At 39.2% G+C, this 24,497-nt stretch overlaps 1 protein-coding gene across 2 annotated transcripts in view; it reads right to left on the bottom strand.

Moving 5' to 3' along the window:
* Positions 1–24,497, bottom strand: part of efna5b (ephrin-A5b) — a 171,896-nt gene that overhangs the window by 95,552 nt on the left and 51,847 nt on the right. The gene's annotated exons all lie outside the window — the stretch shown is intronic.

Here is a 24,497-nt window from a genome sequence, read left to right as displayed (position 1 = left end):
GCTATGACGACTGACTGTATAGACCATAAATAGCCAAGTTTATAGGAAACATTAATGAATCATCTGATATTCTACCTTACACATTTGAGTCTGAAACATTTAAAGAGCCCGTATAACACTATTTCTGATCTGTTATAATGTTGTTTCCTCATCACAAACAGACCTGGAGCTGTGTTTTGTTTCATTCAACATGTTTAACGCACAAACCCTGCATATTTAGAGTTCTTCGGTCAAACAGAAAACACTCCGTTCCACCTTGTGATGTCATCATGTGGTAATACAGGAAGTGCTCAACTGTGTTTTTAAAGTCCATACGCCTTCACTAAAATCACCTGGATGATTTCAGCCCTGGAATTGCTAATATCTACTGGTCCAAAGTAAGAAAAATGTGGCTGTTAACTCAAAAACTACCACGTCATGACATCACAAGGTGGAGCAGAGCATCTTGAGCTTTAGAGACGTGCAGACTTATAATAAAGGATTACATAAACATGTGAATGAAACAAAACACAACTCCAGGTATGTTTTTAAGGAATAACAGCATTATAACATGGGTTAAAGCTCACAAGAGTCAATTTAGCGTAATATAGGACCTTTAAGCTATTGCTGCTCCGCTTGCTTTCCATCATATTAGCATTCACCATATTTCATTTCACACTATTTCAACTGTTGCGAGGAAATCACATAGTTGTACAAGTTCCAAAACTGTTGATTTACCCTGGGGAAATATAAGGAATTCTGGTTGGATAAGTTTTTAAGCGTTTGTGACTAAAGCGATACTTAAACAGGTAATATTAGTTCACACCTGCGAAAAACTGATGCTATGAGGTTCCACGTTGCCAGAACAGGTGGATAGACGGTTATGTCCTTAGGGTTATGACTAGCTCACTCACATCTGCCAACATCTCCACCGCACCTACGCACATATTAAAGTATCAATTTCCAAAACGGATTACCCTTTTCGCCCCAAATCATGTGATCACGGCGTGCTTTGCAGATCACTTCTACCTCTTAAGACATCGCCGTATTCGTTATAAGCGTCTGAGCTATGTGCGTGCAAATACAAGTGTTACAAGTGAGTTTTTGAGAGCGGCCCTGAGGCAAAGAGCTGGCTTCAAGTTGCGGTATTCAGAAGAGAAAAAGCTGAGGGCCCTGGTGATTGACGTGAGGTTGTTTACTGTAAATAAGAACCAGGCTGGCAGGCAGGCGAGCTGGCTGGCTTTGACACAGGAATGCATTGGGAGTCATTCTTCATCATTCCTCTCAGATCACAACAAAGAAAAGAATTATTATTATTATTGTGAGGGTGTAAATTATCGTCTGGTGCCTAACCAATCACAATGTCTGCAGAAGAGTTGGGGGAAATAGAATCGGAACGTGGACAATGGTTTAATTAATGTAAAAAATATATGTACGGGTTTAGAAAATATGTGAAATGATTGGTATGCAGCGTCAGGGAAGTATCTCCAGATTAGAGTCAGGATGCTGATCGGGAATAGATGGACACGTTGCACTCTACACAATCAAACCTGGAACCTTCCTTCTGTGAAATGAGAAATTGCTGTCCTTGTTATTTTGGCCTATGTAATCAGAAGTATAATACTCCCTACAATGGAAGCATAGCCAGATTGGACTGCACTAGACTTGAATGCACAATACTACCACAAAATGTTGAGGTTTCATGTCTCCAGGTCTGCTGACAACAAAGCAAACTAGCCAGTGTCTTGCCAAACAGCACAAGAACTTTATAGCGTAGTAGCGTGGATCAAGCTAATATGCGTAATAAACAGTCCAAGACCCCAGTTAGCCATAATGGGAATAAATCGAGAAATATTACGTATAACTAAGATTTAATATGCTGTAGGGTTAGCCACTTGTGCAAATATAGCCACTGCAGCCGTTGAAATAACTCTAGTAATGAAAGGCAGTAAAACAAGACATAGCAATAAATAATACTCTTAACGTGCCAAGAGCTCATTCAAAACAAAAACATCAAGTGATTCATAGCTATTGCAATAAAGTTATTTTGAAAAAGGTTGTTTTCTGTGCACCTCTTATTCAAATTACAAAGATTAAACATTGCCATAACTTCTTCAAAAGTCATTTTCGGCGACCTCTATTTAAACTACCATTGCAATTTACAACAATCAGATACAAAGCGTTTGGAACACCCACTAACTTGCGAATACGGCGACTCGCTTTCTCTCACGTGTCAAGCTCGCTGGATCACTATGGTTAGAAATGGTTAGCGACGCTGCTTCACAATCAAACTCAAAGTACGTATTTACAGCTGTCTATTTGCTCCTCTGATGTGCCTGCCAAAGTACTTTTCTCTTCTTGTCTGCAGGTACATATTCATTATCTCGAATCAAGGGTGGCACCATAGAAGTCAATTTTGAGACATCTTTTAATCTCTGTGGCTTTGACGGGCTTCATTCTCTTCCTGTGGTAGTGCCATCCACCGAACTTATCAACTGCAGACTTGCACGAGAGTCGGGCTGTCACGATAATGACTATATCGACTTATTATTCAATATATGAGAGCTGGAACGATATGTTTTGGAGGGTCAACGGGGATTTTTTGGTTATTTTTGGCTGTATGATAAGATTTACGCTGTAGAAAAATAAATACATAAAATTAAATATAGTTTTTGTGGTATAAATATCCTTTTTTGTGTCTATATTATCATTTATTGTCTATATTTTCCTCATCAATATATCACACTTCAAAATGTGTTATCGTGACAGGCCGACATGAAAAAGGTTGATAGACTAGTGCTAATGCTAATGCCTCACTATTATTAACATGACGGATTGCCAATATGACATTTATGGTGACAAATACTTCAAGGTTACACCAGTCTTTGAAATACAACCACAGTTTAGAAATAGAAGGAAGGTGGTGCAGTGGGTTAAGCCTATGCCCTCAACCAAAGGGTCACCTCATAAACTGTTGCAATAGAAAGGACAACCACGCAGCGCAAAACAATAATAGGCGATCAGTGCATCTTACATCACTTTTATCGTCCGAGAACTAGGAAGTAGAAGCGCTGTTAGCATACATTTTTGCGGCGAATTGTTGTTGAAGCGGACCTATTCTGCAAAATCGACTTTTTACAGCTTTAAACCATGTTGTAGTTGTTTTCCCTCACCATTTACTCACCCAAAGAGTCGTGCATGTTTGAGCAATCTTTAATGACATTTTTCAAGACGCCATAACACCAATCAATCCTCGTTTTCACAGCCACTGGCGTACGCCCACTGCTCTGTACTTACTTCTCCAATTTAATTTTCTTAATCAGTGATATGTGCAGGATTTGTCATTTTGGTACAAATGAAAAAAAAATCCACTGCTAGTGAGAGTGAGTTGCAGCTATCCATAGAAGGTGCCAACTCTTTGTGGTGATGACGTTTACGCTGATGTTTTCTTACACGGAAATCAGCTGACCTGTTTCTTTTATTAAGTCGTTTTAGATGAATACTGTGATTCACGGGTGTCATAGTTTATAGCTATTTGGCAGACAAAAGCACAATAGTTCTTCTTTAACACAACTGTGACACTCCAACTGCCCTGAATGACATCTGGAAGTTGTGAAATCTTGTGAATAATTAGGATGAATCATTTATATTCTAGGAATACGCTAAGAAATTTGGGAATCACTTTGGATCGCTGCCACATGTTTCAAATCAACTAGTTCTGTTAGTCAACTGTCAGCTAGTTTTTAACGCAACATTGACTTTTGTGAGCTTTAAGCGATGTTATAATGCTGTTACCTCATCAAAAACAGACCTGGAGTTGTGTTTTGCTTCATTCGTATGTTTCAGTAACCCTTTTTTATTAGTCTGCCTACATCTCCAAAGCTCAGAATGCTCTGTTCCACCTTGTGATGTCATGAAGTGGTAGTTTTCAAGTTGACAGCTGCCTTTTACCTTTAGTTCAGTAGAAATTGGCAATTCCAGTGAAGTTTAATGACATCACACGGTGGAACAGAGGGTTTTCCATTTGAGAGAAGAGCTCAGCCTAAATATGCAGGGTTTGTGTGTTAAACATGTGTGGATGAAAAAAACACACAACTCCAGGCATGTTTGCGATAAGAAAACAACATTATGACAGATCAGAAAATGCCGTAATATGGGCCCTTTAATAAGCAGCAGACACACCGATACAAAAATGTCCTTGTCAGTGTGGGAAATGAATGCTATCACGCTGTATCCTCCATGCAATTCCAACAGCGTTCCAAGGAAAATAATCAGGATAATAACCTCCTCTGACTTCATAGTGCTTCTCCCATTATCTATTGTTCTTGTGTGGAAAAAGTCTATCTCTTCCCGGTGCTCGTGGAGATGAATACTTAAACATACACATGCAATTCCACATAAGCTCGCTCATATATACAGATGGCGTTCCTCTGATCTCACAGTGTCCCAGATGACTGCGCTCACACACAGCTTGCACCCTGAATCTATTCAACCAAAGTCGGAACACTTGGAACACTTGTGCCTTGTATCTGCCGAACTGTTGGGTTACAACTTAAACAAATCCTTGTGCAGCCGGTTATCATGTTTGCTTCCTTTTTTGACACACTCTGGTTTTGACAGGCGAAGGCAAAACATACTGGGAAGAATTTTTCAGGATAAGGAAGATAGGGTTACGAGTTACATGTGGAAAATGACTGATATGGGAAAACTGAAGGGACTGAAACAATGGGGCCAGGAGGGCACGCTTGCATTGTCTCATCTTGTCTGTCTACTTCCTTAGCCTATCCGAGTGAGTCCGCTGTCACGGGCCACCAACACAGTGAAAATTGAAGGTCGTATTTTCAAAACCTTCATGAAATTTGATAAGCTTTGATACATACAATAGCAGGACTGCACAGATCTGGTAGCAAAGTATGTTCAAAATTGGAAATATGGTTCCCTTTTATACTGGAACATTGGAAAATACGAACAAAAATGGATGTAAAAAGCATCAAAATGTCTTGTCACTTTTGTATATGGTCACTATGTATGTATGTTTTGCATTAAATAAATAAATAAAATAAAAAATAAAAATACACTACTAACAGTACAAATGAGTTAAAAAAAAAAAAAAAAAAAAATGGCCCATCTGAAAAATACAAACAAAAATGTATGTAAAAAGTATCAAAATGTCTTGTCACTATTGTATATGGTCACTATGTATGTATGTTTTGCATTCAATAAATCAATAAAAAAATAAAAATAAAATAGACACTACTGACAGTACAAATAATGAGTACAAAAAAAAAAAAAATGGAAATATGGTTCCCTTTTATACTGGCCCAGTATAAAAGGGAAATATCAAAATATTGAAGAAAACAAATTAGAAAAAAAATTAACATTAACACACAAACACATATATGTTACGTTTCCATGTGTTGTGAGGACATTACATTAACTTAAATTCATTTCCTGGAGACTGATCCAAACCTTAACCATAATTACTATTTCCCTAACCTAAACCTTAAGCTAAATGAACTCATCTGAACTTTAAACCATAACAGTTTACATAATTGGGATCTCAGTTTTGTTTCCCACAAGGCCAAAAGTGTCTACAGATTTCAGTCCACATAATATGTTGAAAACACTCTCACGTTTTTGCTTCCCAATAAACAAAATATTTTAACTATGATTTATTTACTTTGACAAGGAACAGAAATGATCCTAAACATGACTTTCCAACATCAAGGCGATAATGTAATTAATTTAACTGGATCAAACTGGAAAAGGGATGAGGTCTGTGTTCTATCAGGAGTCTTGGAGCCAAAAAGTCATCCAAACCTTTATCAAAATCACCAAAAATATGATTACTTTTATTAAGCCCATTAACCAAAAGAGAAGTATACGCACTAGTTTGGTAAAATCATGTGTAGTTTATTTGCTCTTTTACATTTTCTTTCTCACACCGTAACAAGGTCTAGCTCCTCTGTAAAGTAGGATGTGTCCCCCTTTCGCTTTTATGAGGCCCTTTCTGTTTAAAACTCCATCTGCCTTTGCACAACCCAACATTCCCCTCATATCCGCAGAGGAATCACTCCAATTCCCTGTTGCAGTTCTATTACCGCTCTGCAGAGACACAAAAAGAGCTGTACCCTTCTTCTAATCAAAGTCTATTTTCCCTTTTTGGCCGTGTAAAGCAACTCAAACAAGAAGAAGAAGAAACGCATTGCTAGCTCCGGGTTGCCAGGCGACCAATGTGTCAACGCTCCGAGCAGCTTATTCACAAGCTTTTATTTACTTGTGTCTGCTATGCGTCTGCCTCTTGTCTCCCTGTTCCTATTTGACTGTTTACTGCCCCGCGACAAGACACAAGAAAGACAGCAAATGGAAAGATAAAGGCAGAGATGGCTTTTAGAGCGTTTGATGCTCCCAGATGAAAGTAAACGAGAAGAGGAGCAGGAGAAAGTCAGAGTATTGATTTTCCCTTGGTCTCGAGCCGTGTGTGGCACAAAGGGGAGTCGCGGTGAAATCAAAAGCCATCAGGTCATCTTTGCTCTCCATCACAATCTTGGTTTTCACTTTTCATCTACTATCAGATCATCTTCTCAATAAATGTCAATGAAGTATTGGTAATAGACATCAGAAATGGTAGTGTAAATCAACAAAAACCCACCGTACGGTAATCTTCCAGCGGGAAAATACACCACAGTTACGCAATACTGTGCTGACCCGTTACCCAACAGACACTGTTTCAAGTTAGGCTGAAGAACGGCCGAACATCTTTGAAAAAAGTTTTCTCTAGTTGACAGAATTGAATTTTTCTTATAAACCTTTACCATTTTTTCACACTGTTGAAGTTCATGTGGCTTTAAAATCGTAAGTTAGCAATTATGTGTAAAAACAACAGAAGCTGCTAAAAAAGATTGCATTTTAGTTTTTTGTTTTGCTGTCTTCAATGAGATATTATAGCTTTAACTGGAACGTTCCATAGTAAGGCATTAAATGTGTCTTTCTCCGAAGCACAGACCCACGTTACAGGTCAATCTTCAAAAAGGTTAACCCGCTCATGGTAAGATGTTTTTTTGCAGAATTTAAGCAATAAAAACAACTGTGACTGAATAAATACAAGATACGTAGGTTTACTCCCATACGAACAATCCAGAAAAGCAAAAATAAAAAATCTCCATGGAGAAATGCACGTGATGGACCTCCCCCTAATCAGAAAAGTTTAGTAAAGTTCCTTAATTCCTTAAAGAACTATCTCAGCTTCCCTTTTATTGCCAGTCCAGAGCATTAGCATTCCAAATACTTGACCAGACAGATTAAAACTTTTTTTTTCCCTCCAAATTATGCCCCTTTAGCCAACCTCCCCCTAAGGTACAACATTCCGCTATAAATCAAACGAAACCGCAGCATTACACAGCCTTTTGCATGTACATGTCCTGCCTACACCCTGTTCCTCCCATGCAACCATTTAACGGCATCCATCTCTTTGCTGTGGCAGATTTGGAGCTCAGGCTGTCTGCACTTCCCTCCCCTGTAGCCTCTGGTCCATCCATACCCCCTCCCCTCTTCCTCTTCCTCCTCCTCCTCCTCTGCTCTGTAAGATCTTTCATCTAGACAGCGACACTTTGGCCCCAGGCAGGTCTGAGGGAGGTGCAGCAGATGAAGCCGGTGGTGACTGTACACTGCCACGGGGCCGGAGAGATGCATGACGGATGGGTTGGAGGATGAGAAGGAGAGCAGGATTCGTGGAGCTTTATGGCAGAGATCTCAGCTGCATTTCCGCTTTCTGTTCCTTTTTTTTCGGTCCTGTGTCCCTTCCCTCGGCATGCTCCTAATGGCTTCCTAATGACAGCTTGCAGGCACCACACATCCAGCCATTTATTAGCGTCCAGACAGAAAGACTAGGTATTTAGGAGGGAGTGAGGAGGGTGTACAAAAGCAGATCCAGCTTGTAGGAAATGCTACCAGTGCTATCTCAAGTTATCCTTAGAAGTCTAAGGTAATTTGGGGTGTCGTGTTAGGGGAGGTAGCGGGTTAAGTGATAGACTGCCAACGGGATGTTTGGTGATGCAGGTTAGAATTGCTTTAGCGAATACTACGGTGGTGGTCACTTGGCAGCGGACTTCACCCACCACAAAACAATGGTTCGGGATGAGAAGTAAACATGTATCCAATATTGTACCATTTTTACATTAGCAAAAGAAAAAAATCAACTCTGTCAACTGGGCAAACCTTTTAGAGCAGGGCTGTCAAACTGATTTTTATCGAGGGCCACGTCAGCAAAATGGTTGCTAACGTGATGTAACTGTAAGACAGTAATTAAATGTAACCAAATGTAATGTAAAATAAATGCAACTACTTTTTAATCTTTTTAATCTTGTACTTGTTGTACAGATTTGCTTAGATATGAAAAATGGCTGTGTAAGACAGTCAGACCTTTTAATTTATCTTGTCGCGGGCCACATAAAACATTTAGCCCACGGGGCTTGAGTTTGACACACGTGTTTTAGAGTGATCATAACTGGATGACTGAGGGATTACACAGGTATTTTTTTTGTTACATAGCAAAAGACGAAGTTTAAATCTATCAACTGGACAATTCATTATAAAAGTGAAGATGTTTCGCTGCTTATCCAAGCTGCTTCTTCAGTTCTGATTGTGTCCACCAGTAATCTGACCAGAACTGAAGAAGCGGCAACGATTTGTCCAGGTGACAGATTTAAACTTTGTCTTTTGCTATGGCTCAGACCTGGACGACTGAGGGATTACACAGGCATTTTTATGTTATGTTTCTTTCCCTCCAGGTTTTCAAGTTCAGTAAGTACCTCTCACAAACACAAAAATGTAAAAGTTATGAAATAAAATGTAAAGTTATAAAATGTTGAAATGTCTGTGTAATCCCTCAGTTGTACAGGTATGACCCAAAGTAAAAGAAAAGTTCAATTCGGAACTGAAGAAGCCACTTGGATGAGCAACAAAACATCTCAAATAACTTTCTAACAAAATGCTAACCAAAATTTAGAAACATAAATAAGAAATAACAATTAAATATACCTTGTATTAGTTTTGCACTTTGTTGCATTTTTTAAGCTGATTCTTCTACACTGCCTTTGCACTCGCCAGTTCCCCTCCGGCATCTTCCCAGCAACCCGTAGGTGACAAGAAGGCTCCCAGCGCTTTTACATTTTACTACTGCCTCCGATCTTAGCCACATGTTGTGTAAAAATCATTAGTCGTAGCAAGGTTGTCCAAACAGCTCCAGGCTTTCTCGGTCTTCGATTTGATTCACGATCTGGCTCCTCTTTCGTTGCTTTCTCCTTCTCACTCACACCTCACACCACCAGGCTAACAAATAAAGCTACATTTTCGAAATCAAAGTATCACGTTTCTGACAAGCAGTCGCTAAAAGTAAATGTTGTGAGTGACAATGTGCAGTGGAACCAGTGAAGCTATAAATAAAAAATATAGGCTACTGTTTACTTGTCACTGAGTGTGTGCTCACCAGCGTCCTTAAGATTTACTTGCTTCAGTAAAATGTAGCAACACAGCACTCTTCTATTGATATATGGGCTCGGAAGGCAAAAAAGGTTGTTAAAGTATGTTTTGTAAGTGGTGAATAGACAAAAGCTAGCAGGGGCTAAGCAAACTCAATACGTTTGGGTCGACAAGTCCTTTCCGTCATGAAAGAATACACTTTTATTGACCAGGCTATATACAAAAATGAAGCTTTGTGCTCGGCGTTTTGAAAAATGCTGTTGGTTTGTAATAGCTAACATCTCACCTGCACTGTAGCGTCTCATTTGGCTTGGTCTGTGAAGCGTTGTAACTCATTGTTGTTTTGATATTGTGTTTTTGCTTACTCAAGAAGCCTAGATACTCTCTTTGAATACACGTCTTTGAAACTTAAAAGGCCGTACCAGACTTTTTCATATTGTATAAGCAGCTCTTGAGGTCAAAATAAATCAGTTGTGCATCTAATTATGAAGCATTTTTTTATTTTTTTGGGTCAGGGAATCGGGAAGTGCATAGTTAGCATGCTAGTTGCTGTTAGATTTACTGTGACGGCTCACTGAAAGTTGTGAGAAGCACTTTATAATTCAGCGATGTGAATAAATAGGATGCTCAGAATAATTTGTTGAAAATGTACTAGTTGTTTTCCCATTTTGAACACCATCAAAAATTTGGACAAAACTAATTATGAAGTGCGATATATTGTGGAATTTAACATAGACGATAAACCATAGAGCAAAATTATCCCCCCAAAAATATGATCTGCAATAAATAAATAGCAGAAATTAAACGCTTAAGTACTTAGTTTGTATCTATAATGAGTCATAGAAGTTATTTATTCAGCTCAAATCTTAACATAATACAGAAAAATAACCAAAATCTTCCTGATAGCACAAAGAAAAAGTACCACAATATATACTGACCCCTAAAAAATACTGTCCCATCTAGCATATACTGACCAATAAGTCGATATAGTAATTATCATGACAGGACTAGCCAAACATACAACGCAGATGCTGGGAACTAAACTTCTTGTAGTATGTGGTCAACACTTTCCCATGTGGCTAACAGTCCACCATCACACATGTACAGTACTCTACCCATATTTTATCATCACACAGTGTAAGTGACATGGGCGAGATTCTATCTGTGACTGAAAACCATTAAGTGCATTCCTTGTGGGCTAACAGGAAATCCCTCTACAGATAAAAACAACCCATGTACGGCTACCACGGCTTCAAATCAACACCCTCTAAGTAGGTGTTGAAAGAATAGCCAACCTCAGTCGATTCGCCACCGCACGTTTCGCTATTGTTTTCCTTGCGTGTTTAATCCGTAACCACAAAAATGACGTTTTCACAAGCGAATGTTTACAGCTTTCGCGTTAGCTTATCGTATATCCAGCTTCTAACGCCCGCAAACTCGTCTTTCTGAGCCTATTGAGAACTCAAAACACGACGTCGCCATTGGGAAAGCGCCCTCCTCAACTGTTAGCTCGGCTGTTAGCGGCTATGCGATCTGAGTGTTGACAGAAACGCATGACCTCATCCGTTTGAATCCATTTTCAGCTCAAAGGCAAACGAAAAATGGGAAGGAATGGAAGAATTGATGAGTACAGGATTTGATGCAATACGTAGGAAGATAAATTGGCAGAGCGGTTTGCAAAGGTAAGAGGAGCCAGAAGGACAGAAGCAGAAGGAACTATAGGACGAATGCAACGGAGAACAAAGCGGAGAGTGAATGAACGGAAAGTGAAAGAGCACCTGGCACACAGTTACAATGCACAGGTACTTCAAAGCATTGTTGTCAAAGGTGGATCAAATACGGTATACCGCCTGAACTTTGACAAGATGACGGCTACATGCTCGAAGCTGGTGGGTCTTGTATACGTGCAGTATTACTACATCTTATTACTTCTTGTACAACGTAAGAGTCTAAGTTAAAGGGTCCATATTACATTATTTTCTTATGTACGGTATAATGTGGGTTCCTCATCAAAAACAGACCTGGAGTTGTGTTTTGTTTCATTCACACATGTTTAACACACAAACTCTGCATATTTTGGCTGAGTTCTTCTCTCAAACAGAAAATACTCCACCTTGTGATGTCATGTGGTAATACAGGAAGTGTTTCACTGTGTTTTTAAACACCAAGCACCTTCACTAGAATCATGTGGATGATTGCAGCCCTGAAATTGCCAAATTTAACTGAACAAAAGGTAAAAAAAATAGCGGTTATTTTGTAAACTACCACTTCATGACATCACAAGGTGGAACAGAGCATTTTGAGCACTGAAGATTTAGACAGATTCATTACTCAAATGTGTGAATGAAACAAAACACAACTTCAGGTATGTTTTTGATGAGGTAACAACATTTTAATGTTTTAAAGTTCAGAAGAATCCATTTCCAAAAATAGTTGAGAAGGTAAAAAAAAAAAAAAGTAACGACTCACTCACATATATTGGTTTTCCAAAAAATGTAAATATGATGTGTGTTCTTTTTTTCCCTTTTTTAATACATTTATCTACATTTAAATTTGAGCTCATCTGTGCATATATTACATTTTCAGATCTGTTAAAGCGTGGAGCAAAAATAACACCAAGCCTCTATATTCCAAGGTTATTTTTACAGAAGAGTTTCAATGCATTTAATACAAAACTCATTGGTGTTTGGAATGTTTGGACACAATGGTTAAAAGGTAGTTAAACCAGTCAACGTAAGAACCGCTCTAATGATGAGTGGACTATTACAAGTTCAAGTCTAGCCTCAAACATACATTAACAGTGTGTGAATGTGTCTACAGGGCTTTCTCTACAAACCACCGCACAGGCAGCTTTCCGAGTCGGCTCCATTATCTTTCCATCAGCTTATTTTTGTTCAATCTCAGCCATGTTAAGTCAATTAAAATCGAAAGACGGGAGGCGGTTAGGTCGCTGGAGTGAGAAACTGACACACCTAAGCATGACATTTTTACGAAGCATCTGACATCTGGGAGAACAATGAGAACGGCAATTATTTTAATATCAATAAGTTAAACTAAAACAACTGAACTTACTTAGTATTTATTGCTGTGTTGACCTGCATGTCCAAGTTGATGACCTTTTCTCATTTTCTTCATCTTCTGTATATCTAGGGTGTGGTAAAATTGACAAAAATGAATATATGATCTATTTATTTATTTCAAATTGTTATGTATTTATTTTATTTATCTATTTATGCATGTATTACATTTATTTTGATTTATTATACGCATTTTTTATTGCATTCATTTATTTATTAGTTTATTTATTTATTCATTAATTTATTTATTTGTAGTGGTTATCCCTACAATGATATTTTGGCAATTAATTTGAAATATTCGAGAATGTGTCTACAAACTGATTTAGAATTAATAAAGTGGTTGATTGATTAACTTGATTGGTTTATGTTTATGTGAAAGGACTTTTAAAATAATCCACAAAGTTCAGAACTATAATTTAAACCACTTCTCGAAAAATAAATACATAAATAAATAAATAATTACAAAATACGTTTGTGCAATTTATTATTATTATTATTATTATTATTATTATTATTATTATTATTATTATTATTATTATTATTATTATATTTTTAAATTGATTTTTTTTTTTTTTTTTAGATTTTCTTTTTAATACAAATATTTCCAGTATTCAAATTTTGCATATCTTCAAAATAACATTGAAAATTCAGAGTACAGCGCACCTCTTTTCCCACTTTGATACACACATTTACCAGGCCTTTTGTAAACTGTGGTTAGAGTACGGCTTGCATCTCCATTTCTTGACGGAGTGGATAATAAAACAGCTTGTGACCCGTTCCACTTACGATCCTCCGTCCATTACCTAAATGGACACCACTCCTCACGATCGATCAAAAACGCTACTCTTTTCACTTCTGCTCATTTTTTATCTCGTTACCTTTGCGTTCATCTGCATCGCTCTTCCAGTGCTTTCCATAGCCGCTGATGGCACGATAAATCACGTTCCACTCTTTGTAATTATCATCAAGAGACCAACTTAACACCTTTTCCGTGACCCCCTCATCTCCATATTGGAAAAGATATCTTTGCAGTTACACTCAATGACAGCTGTCCTTTAGACTTTACCTTTAGGTGTTAGACAATACGTTATGAATTATGACTTACCAGAGCAGTAATGGAGGCTCTTACTGGATGCGAGGTGCTGGGACCGTTCAGAGAGCCGTCAGCCGTGAAAATGTCAGCCATGATGTAGTGTGGCGGCTGCGACTTTATATGACATCATCAGTATGCTGCAGAGGTAGGGATGATGGCGGGTTGAATGTTCCGACAGCAAGGTCTTAAAGTGTTGCAAACTGTTTAATCACTTCAATGACATGAGCCTAAGTTTTAATTCTTGGGTTTCAATGTCAGGATAAGGAAGGGGAAAGTGTGACATGACTTGTTTTACATTTCCCATTTGAAATTCTATACTTTCCAAGTCATCATCACAAACATAAATGGATAGACTTAATGGGTTCTTTGCATTTGATCCCTTATTCTAAGTTTTGAGTAGCTAGCTAGATCATTACTTTATGGGCATATGCTATCAGTGACACGTTTTGGACAATCTTTTTCATTAAATCTTTGTTATTTATTTCCATGACTATTTCTCACTGAAGCCATCAAAACAAAAGAATGTAGTAAACAAAACGGCCTGTAAGAATTCAAAATTATTGTAGATTACAGTGGTCCCTCGCTATATCGCGGTTCACCTTTCGTGGCCTCGCTGTTTCACGGATTTTTTTTTTTTGTGCAATGTTGCGTACAGAATGCGTTCAGCTAAATTTACAGCGATAATCGAGGAAGGGGGGATAAAATCTACGAAGGTTTGAACTTTGAGAGTGTTTGAACAAGAGAGAAATGTGAGAAAATGTTAATGCCTGTGTGAGAAAAGTGTATAAAGTGTGTGGTGAGGGGTTTTACAGTTTTAAAACATATATAATAATTGTAAAAAATAAAGCTGACTACTTTGCGGATTTCGCCTATTGTGGGTTCTTTTTAGAACGTGACCCCCGAGATAAACGAGGGACCACTGTATTCAAAAATATCCAAATACACTTTACTTTGATCACTGCTTCACACACTCTTAACACTGCAATAATAAACCCTGTGAACCAAGGGACACGTGCACACATGGGACTTCATCCTCAACCTCACTGAGAGAAGGCCAAGGGTTTACAGCTCTGTCAACCAAGCAAAGGGTTGATATTTTGAGGAATCGAAATGTAAAATCTAAAATATATTAAGAGTTAGTTGGGTTTTTTTTTGTTGTTTTTTTACATAAGTCCACTCACTATGTAGAAAGTAGTAAAACAACACACTGAATCAGAAATCCACATTTTTGACTGATGTATTTTAGTTTGACGAGAACTGGATGAAATACCCAAATGGAATACCACCCAGGCCATATGCGAGCTCTCGAATGCCCCATATGGCATTGGAATCAAAACCTAGCGCTACGAAGATACAACTCGCAGAACTAATCTACAATGCACAGCAAAGTATCACAAAAAGGTGTTCACTTCAAGTCAAGACATGAAACCTACGAGCGCTCAGTGTGTTAGACAGAAGGACACTGGATCTAGCCTGTAATCCCAGTATTTAGACTGTGGCAGACGCCCTTCTCATTGGTGCCACTTTTGGTGCCAACTCAAGCAAACTAGAAGCTGCAATCAGAACACACCATCCCAGAGGATTAATACGAACGTCCAGCCTTCACCACACAGGCGTAGAAAGACTCTTCACTCTACTGGGCGTATGCACCCACCAGGCCGCAGATGTATACACTGAACACAGAGCAGAACTCCTGTTATTCTGCTGTTTTCAAACATATGGTCAGATGTGTTAAGTTTGTGGAAATGCAAGAAGAGTCTGGAAGGGGTCTGCTGAGGTGCGTGTTTCGAGAGCTGGCAAACAAAATATTACTTCTCGTTAGGGCTGAGCGTTTTTTGATTAAATAGTAGGATTCTGTTTTAAACATTTTAAACACGTCCAGGAACATCAACATTTGAGACGTGACTGGAATATTAACTCCTACACTGATACAAAAACGCAAAGGAAATTGTGTTATCGTTGTCCTTGCTGTTTGCTAATTGCTGTTCGAACTGTGATTTAGATTTGACTTGATATATCTGGCATCCCATGCATTTGTTTCGAGTCATTGAGATGTAAAAATCGTGGTAGAGGCAACTGTCCAATGAGGTTCATCTGGTTTTTCGATACTTTATTTTAATAGAATGTTTTTGCAGACCAAGGTTTAGTTTGTTTTCATACCTGACAGTTTCCACAGCTCACTAGCGGGCTTCTTCAGAGTGGCCACGTGATGTCGCTCCTCAAGGTTTCTCTTTTTCCCACTGTTTTTCCTTGCTGAGAAGGAGAGTCTAAGGACAAGGGATGTTCTGGGACTGTTCTCCATGTCCAGATTAATTTACGTGTCTGTTATTGGCCAATGTCTGTTTCAATGTGGTTGATATTCTAAGTTTTTGTTGGTTAAATCAGGCGACTGCAGCTGTGATTTTGCGCTTTACAAAAATATATTGAGTTGAACTGAATAGCTGTGATGTGTTGGGACTTTAAACAAAGACAAGGGGGCCTTTTTTATTGTCGCACACCTTGGATACTGTCTTGAAGAAGTCGGTCCGCAGATGGCGCTGTCGTCCTGCCTCCACCGGCGAGAAAACTGCACCAAAACCTGTTTAAATCAGCTGACCGGACACGCCACAGCAACATCACGTGACCACTCTGAGGAAGAGCGCTAGTGAGCTGTCGAAACAAACTAAACCTTGGTCTGACAAAAGGATCTATTGAAATAAAATGTGGCAAAGCGGCGCTGGTTCTGGTAATAATAATGATAATAAGGCATTAGTTTTACATAGCGCTTTTCCAGATGCTGAAAGTCACTTTACATTTACATTTTCATGCATTATTCATTCACTAGTCTCTGTGGTTTTAGATAAAACCGTACTTACTGTCAATTTAAAAAACAACTGAAAATATTTAGTCACAAGGAAAACGGTGACGCCAGTATGATTTACTTTTAGTTGTGACAAATAGCGCGGTGTGGTTAGCGATTAAATATAGCTTCGTACATTATAGAGTGCATCATTTCTGGATTTTTCTTACAGATATTTGCTCTAAAAACACAATAATCAATACCGAAATACCGGCACCTGCGCTCCTACTACAACCTCCCATTCATTTATCCAAAAACAACCAGCATGCTCCGTTTAATCACTACTTACAGTGATTGGGAGGCTTGCTTCCAGCTTGTGCCTTGTCAGGATAAAAAGCACATGTTAATTCCTCGTATTTACTTTGGTATGAGTGAAGCGTTCGGAGATTTCCCGGATAATCAGCCAATGCCACAGTGTTACTCAGTCCTGACTTAAAACACCACAGACTTCTTTCTCTGTTTAGTCTTTCATCATTGGCATACGACGGTTTATGTTCATTGGAGCGCCCATATACTACTGTGAAATCGCGAGAGCCTGACTATTTCCATGTGTCCGATTTTATTGCCAGCTTCCTGCCTTTCGCTAATGTGGATTTTATCAACTCAGCATGGGCATATTCTGCAAGTTTTTTCCCCGCAAGTATGCTCAACTTCCACTGGGCCTGTATTCTTATGTCTGAGCTATATGGTATAAAATATCTTATAATAAAAGTCATACATACGATCGTCGCATTCGCACTTAAGAATAATGGGGTATTTGGGGTAGAATAAATCACTTTTAGATCACAAGTCCATGCCGCCCGACTGTCAAGCCGCTTGGCCCCGGGTGCGCCACTATAAATGAAATTTCATAGACCAAGAAAACATGCATTACTGTTTCCCTGTATATTTCAAGGCTGTCAGATGGAAAAATGCTGGAAAAAAGCAGACGGGGCTCTGCTCTACAGCTGGTAAAAGTTTCAGACCGACGCTTGAGTGGAGCGTTTAAAACAGCGGGGAGTAGGAGGTTAAGAGAGTGAGAATATAGCTAAATATGGAAAACATGAGGATGCTGGTTTACGGAGCAATAGGGGATGAAGAAAAGTCTGGTACTGACATGGCTCTGTCAAACCAGCGTAATTACTAAACACCCCAAATTACATAGCCTCATTTGGTTGCACCCTATCATTTGGGCCTATCCGCACTGTGCTCTTTTTCGGTTCCAACCCCCTTTTCTTTCTCTCTGTTTTCTTCCTTTCTTTCTTCTTCTCCTCAAACATTTTTGCTTCGTTTATGATTTTGCGTTCCTCCACCTGTGGTTCTTGGGCAGTGCTGGGAAGTAACTCAATGTACCATATACGTATATAAATGTATTTAGAATCCAGATTTTGAGTACTTCTATCCCTGTACAATTCTTTTTTCATTTGGTGGTACTAAAACTGCAGTAACTCACGAAAGAATACATGCCATAAACTTTTTCCTTCTCAGATCAGTGATAATGATACTGTGTGAGGGATAATAATGGTACGACAAACAATACGCTGTTTTATTCCTTTGAGACTTTCTACACTATTATATAATGCATCTCATATAAAAGCATGTTACAGGGTGGCCCAAAAGTCACTGGCAGTTGAAAAAAATTCCTAACTCTTTCTAAATATTTTACTTTTATTTTTCATAGCATTTAGAACTACCCTTCTAACATTAATATGAGCGAATACAGCACCGAGGAACGAACCCTCATTGTACAGTGGTACTTCGAGTCACATGGGTGAAATTCAGGCTGATTATTACTGTCAACATTAAAGAAATAATAAGACTTTTTCAAAGACAGGGGGCCGTATGTGATCTCCACAGACCTGACTAGTCCTGATTATCTCCTGTGGGGCGATCTTAAAGAAAAGGTGTTTGTGAATAAACGTCAGACAATAAACGACTTAAAACATAATATCGGGGATCAAATAAGAGCCATAAGCCTGGAAATGCTTTCAAATGTTACGCAAAGTGTGTTTGATCTGGCTATTAAGTGCGAAAATGAAAATGGTGGACACTTAAAAAACATTCTTTTTAAAAATTTGGTCATTTTTACTTCCCCTAGTTTAAGTAGTGAAGTTCAAGTGTAAGTGAACAATTATAACTGTATATATGGTTTAGTTTATCTACTGCTAAAATTTGGTGAGTATAACTTAAGAATTATTGGAGCTATTGAAGATTTAAAAGCGTCAGTGACTTTTGGGCCTTTAGTACCTTTAGTCTTCAGATTGTATTCAAACATACAGTACTCTGATTGAACCGTGTACTTGAATATGTAACAAAATACATTTTAAAGCAGGTAAATGGTCACGTTTTTATATAGTGCTTTTCCACCTTCAGGTCATTCAAAGCGCTTTACATCACACACATTCATACACCAGTGTACACAGGCACTAGGGATGAGGTGGGCTAAGTGTCTTGCCCAAGGACACAACGACAGCATTCATCTGTAGGAGCTGGAATCGCACCACCAGTGGATCTGTCGTGCAGTACTATTCATTATCATGTCGCTAAATGCATTTTTTAAGTATTATTCCCAACACTGTTCTTGCGGGACCTTAAGTATTTAGCTGTAAGGAGTTTGTTTTCGAGCTAAGTGCCTCCCCTGTCCATGTTTGCATGTTTCCTCCCAGCATGCATTCTGTCATGTACAACAGGAGTACAAATACGCGGCTGATTTGATTGTGCTGAAATGATGCATGGCCCTGATCTTTGGCGCGGTAGCAGAGTGGACTCAAGTGTTACCGTGGAATGTGGTAAACAGCGTCAGGGTTGAGGAGAGCTTTGTTTGACCAAGACACATTGTGATTCTTCCAGGCAAATAAACAGAGTTGATTGGTGGAATGTCTCGATGGATTTCTGGCATACCATTGAGAATTGAAGTAAGTGCTTAAAATGTACTATATAATAATGACGCCCCAATTAATCTTTAGTAGATGTAGTTATGAGGGAAGTTTTTTTATTACTGTACTAAAAAGTAATAGAAATGGCCTTTAGTTTAGCGCATTCACTTGGTCCTGGTTTTGTCTTGTTCTACTACAAGATTATTTCTCAGTTAGTTATAATTTTGATGTTGTGTTTGGACAATTATAGAACGCACCCTAACATTATAAGTTTTGCGTTATTTGTTTTCATATTCAAATGTGGCATTTCCAAGTACAAAAGTGAAATTTGCATACACCACCAAAAATAATAACTCAATATTGGAGACGATTTTATATTATATTTGTTTATTTTAGTTTTTTATTTTGAAAAACGAATTTGGTTTGATATTCATGACATGTCACATTTTTATATAGCCCTTTTCCATCTTCAAGGAACTCAAAGCACGTTTTATGTTGAGACCGGGATTCGAACCGCCAACCTTCGGATCTGTGGATAAGCTCTCTATCGCCCCCTGACACAATGATCTTCCAATTTAAAATGTAACATGTCGCACGATGCCATAAAGAGTCGGGCGAACGCAATTCAATTATGTACAAATCAGCGCCCCGTACACCAACATGAACTGAAACTGAATAACTTAAATCATCTTAATATATTCTATTCTATAACTTCATTGCATGTATCTTTTATAAATTACACCATGACACGTTTAACTACAAGCAACAACATAAATGCATCGACCAACACAATCCCACAACACAACGAGACAAAAAACATATGCAATACAGGGCAGGGTCGTTCTACTTGACTGGCCCGAGCCTTCCACACTGTTTGAACTTTACCCCTGTCACGTTCGAGTGGGTCCGGAGGGGAGCGAAGGAGGGAGAAGGAGGAGGGAGGAGGGGGGAGGGCGAGAGAGAGGGGGTGGGGTGGTCTCGGGGTCCCACTTTACATGGATGAGGTCGCCCGGAGCCCGCCGACCAGACAAAAGGCCCAGTTGTGGCGGGTGTCTACGGGTCACGGGGTGGGGTCAGGCGGGTCAAGCGTACATCCCCGGCACCCTCTTTCTTTCTATCCAGGCCTCCCTCTCTTCTCTTCCTCTCCTCCATCCATCTCTCTTTTCAATAGTGAAGAAGGGAGAGGGGGATCCAAATGGAGACAATGAGCTTCTTCAGCAGCACTGTCCTCCCCAGCAGCGGGATACAGGGGACCCTCTGGCAAAGCTCCTCTCTCATCTTCATCTATTCAACCCCCAATTTCCACTTCTCACAATCAATTCAGTCTGTATCGTGTTCTGAAAGGAAATAGGAACGCTTGTATGTTCTTATTAGGGCAGCTCGTAGCACTAGCAAAGCATGAAATACTTTTGGACGAGGCAGACGGGTCAGAGAGATATTTTCCCAGTAAAAAAACATAATAACAATAGTTTTAAGACTTAATTCATAACATCAACAAATTGTTTAAGATGGAAAAAGCACAAAAAAGCAAAATAAATAAATAAATAAATAAATAATCATAATAAATAAATAAAAATAAATACTGAAGTAAAAGTAAAACATGCAAAAATCTTCTCAAGCAAAAGTATTAAAATACCTGTTTAAAAATGTACTTAAAGAGTAAAAAGTAAATGAATTTCACGCAGAATTTGAGATCTAATAAGGATGTTGTCATTTTCACAGATTTGTGCTGAATTTTGTTCAGTAGAAACATCTGAAGTGATATTTTTTTACTTGCTGCTTTTTATTTGTATACGTGTTAAAAATAAACCCTGTCATTTCAGCAGGTCTCAGATAATAATAAAAAATACTTTAACATTTCAGTCCAGTTCAAAATTGTAGAGATAAAGTACAGATACCTGCTCTCAAACGCAGTAAAGTGAAGTAAAAAGTATCCGCTTGTACAGATACATACAATTTTTACTTAAGTACACTACATTAATACTTTTACTTATTATGTTCTGTTCCATCACTATACCTAACCCATTATGAAGCAGTTACTAAGCCTAAATCATTCTTAATAAACCATTTGTTCATTACATTTTTCATGTTTCATTAAGACCAGTTAATTAAGGTATAGTTATTACAAAGTGGTACGATTTCCCTGATATTTTACGCTTTTATATGGCTTGCCACATTTGCCTACACATCATATAAATTCAATTTGGCAACCTCTACGCTGTGTGCCGAGGTCACATGATCTAACCTCATATAAGGGTTGTGCCAATCACACGGTGGGCCCCATGTGTCGTGCTCAGTTTGACTGACAGCTCAGACAATGGTGGGGGGCAATTTGATCTGTTACTATTCTCACTGTCATTACAATTTAGTGTCTGTGAATGAAAATAAATCAATAGAAACTAACACAAAACAATACAAAAAAGTGTTAATTTTGTCCAAATTGAAAAACAAAATTTGAAAGCTACATTTTAAACAGCAAACTCATAAGCAGTTGGAGATTCGTGCTTTTGAAAACCAATCAAAAATTTTATATTACAACTTTTCTCTCCACATGACCCAAGTTCGAAATCCCCAACCACTCCACCCCCTCCTTCTGATTCAGCCTCTTTTCCCGGGTTGTCTAATCTAAGCTCCGAGCCCCCATAGGCGTCCCTCCAGCTGGCACTACAAGCTGACCTTTGCCACAAACTAACCACTCCAACACGCACACGGAAGGTAGCACGCACAACTTCAGCGGGAGCTAGCGGGAACGCCAAAGAGGCCGTAACACGACACAAAATCACATCCTTGTTCGTCTTTCAAGAGAGGGGTCAAACTAAACCACGGCGCCCCCCTTCCCCAAGTCCTCCATTTGGGCCGGCCTGACCCTATAGTGCTTGTAGTTGCACCTTAGCGAGGGGGGCTAACCCTTTGGAAAGCGCCAGTCTTTCCGGGCTCCAATCGTGATTAATTTGCCACATTCAGTAGTGTTGTTCTCCAGCACATAATAGAAATGGACTGTCGAGGAGTCCATTAAAAGCGCTGTGCAAGCCAGAGGGCCGCCATCCCGGGTACTTGGCAACAAGCGTGAGGTCATGGCAGAGTCAAGAAGTTACAAAATGTGAGAGCGAGCGTGTGGGAGGGTGAGAAACAATGACACCACGCAGCAGGCTTGGGTTTTTGTTAATTTTTTCCCAAGAGAAAGACTGTTGTGGTAGCGTTGCATGTCATAATATCTCACAATAATTCAGCGGAACAAGTAGAGTTCAGTGATGGAAGCCCATTACAAGCAATTTCTGGGGTAACCAATCATGAAAGACAATTAATGCGAAAGCCATTAAAGTGATCCGCCATATTTCAAGAAAAACTACAAAAGCAGGGCAAGGCAGTGAGGCATGTGGGGTGCTTTACTGCTACACAAATCAATTACACAGAAGTTCTGCAGACATCATTTCCAACTAGGTCCCTGGATTGAAGTACTTGGTCATTTATAAGGAGTTTTTGTTGGGGTTATATTATCATTCTGAAGAAGTTTGGGGAAATTAAAAGAAATACAACTTCAGCTGACCAAAGTGCTACAAGTCAACAAAAAACAAATATACAGGTAACAAGATACATAAGAAAAGCACTAGAAAACACCAAGATATCCTGTCTAGCTAGTAGTTCTAACCAATTATCCAAAACGTGTAGGTCAGCTGCCTGCCGTGAATGTGCACTTCAACTTTATTATGGTAAATGGTAAACAGGTTATAGGTTATATCGTGCTTTTCTACCTTTAAAGCATTCAAAGTGCTTTACATCAAAGAACCACTCATTCGTTGACACACATTCAGACACCAGTGTACACAAAAACTGTGGGCGATGTGGGTTAAATGTCTTCCCCAAGGACATAAATACACCATTCATCTATGGGACCGTGAATCGCATCGCCAACCTGTGGGTCAGTGGATCTGACCGCTCAATCGATGATGTTTATGTCAAGAGCGGGATTTGAACTGTAAACCTTTGGATCAGTGGACAAACACTCTACCAACTGAGCTATTATCACCCTCAGCTACTGTCTACTACTTTTTTTTAGCTGGGACTTGAACTCACAACTTACCGTGAACGTGCATGTCGACCTTACTATGAGCTATCCTGCAGCATGTTTCAGACACTGTTGAAAACTACAGTGATTTTCACGTTATTTTAATATGTTTCTTATTCTGTAAAGCACTTTGAAGTCCCTTGTGTACGAAATATGCTATACAAATAAACTCGCTTTGCCTTCATACCCAGAAAAAAATGGACAGACACTGGAACTATGTCTGGGAATGCCTTGGGGTTCCAACGGAGGAGCTGGAGGATGTGTCTGGGGTGAGGGAAGTCTGGGAGTCCCTGCTTAGACTGCTGCCCCATGACCCGGCCCCGTATAAGTGGAAGAAAATGGATGGATGGATGGAATTTATAGACAACTTCCTCCCGCCTGGCCTCAGTTTAATGTACTATGTCACCGCTACTTCCAACTACCAACCAACTCTTTGCAAACATAAGCAAAACGGTTTAAAAGTTGAAAATTGGCTATAAACATTGCGACTCCAACCCGAATTTAAAACAAGTGCTAACAGAGTGTTTCAGCAGTGCCAACAGAATCTGCACTTTGGTATATGGTCAGTTATAATCCAATACTTTAAGGCTGATAGTCACTACATAACGACTTGGAACGTGTTGGCAGCTGATATCCTAATTATACTTTCCCTTACATTTGTCGTTATCTGAGTGTTTATTATGCCTCTCGTAGCGTTGGTCGCCTCTCTCTCTCTCTCCGACTCTTGTTTTCATGCTGAGCGCTGGAGCCATGTCGTAATTAGCCCTGATTGATGTTGCATATTAAGAGGCAAACAATTAGCATACAGCATATTGCTACTCTGGCCATGTGAGGATGACTGATGTGGCTGACCTGAGCTGGGCGAGCACTCAATAACACAGTCAGGGGGAGGACTGCACCACCAGCAAGTAATACTCCGAAATGTTCTGTTTGAGCAACTTTTAAGTGATTTTTCTCATAAACAAGTCAATTTGCTTTGCGCGCTAAAGATTGAAAGGACTCATGGGGGACTCGAGTGGGATTAAGGGCTGCTCTGACTGCTCAATATACTGGATATGTACAAGATATAATTGTAAAGACACAGTTATTTACAAAAAAGAAATAGACA

This window comes from Periophthalmus magnuspinnatus, chromosome 9 (assembly GCF_009829125.3).
Source record: "Periophthalmus magnuspinnatus isolate fPerMag1 chromosome 9, fPerMag1.2.pri, whole genome shotgun sequence".
In the NCBI taxonomy this organism is placed as follows: Eukaryota; Metazoa; Chordata; class Actinopteri; order Gobiiformes; family Gobiidae; genus Periophthalmus; species Periophthalmus magnuspinnatus.
The sequence above is the reverse complement of the archived record's forward strand: the minus strand, read 5'-3'. Positions and strand labels throughout refer to the sequence as shown.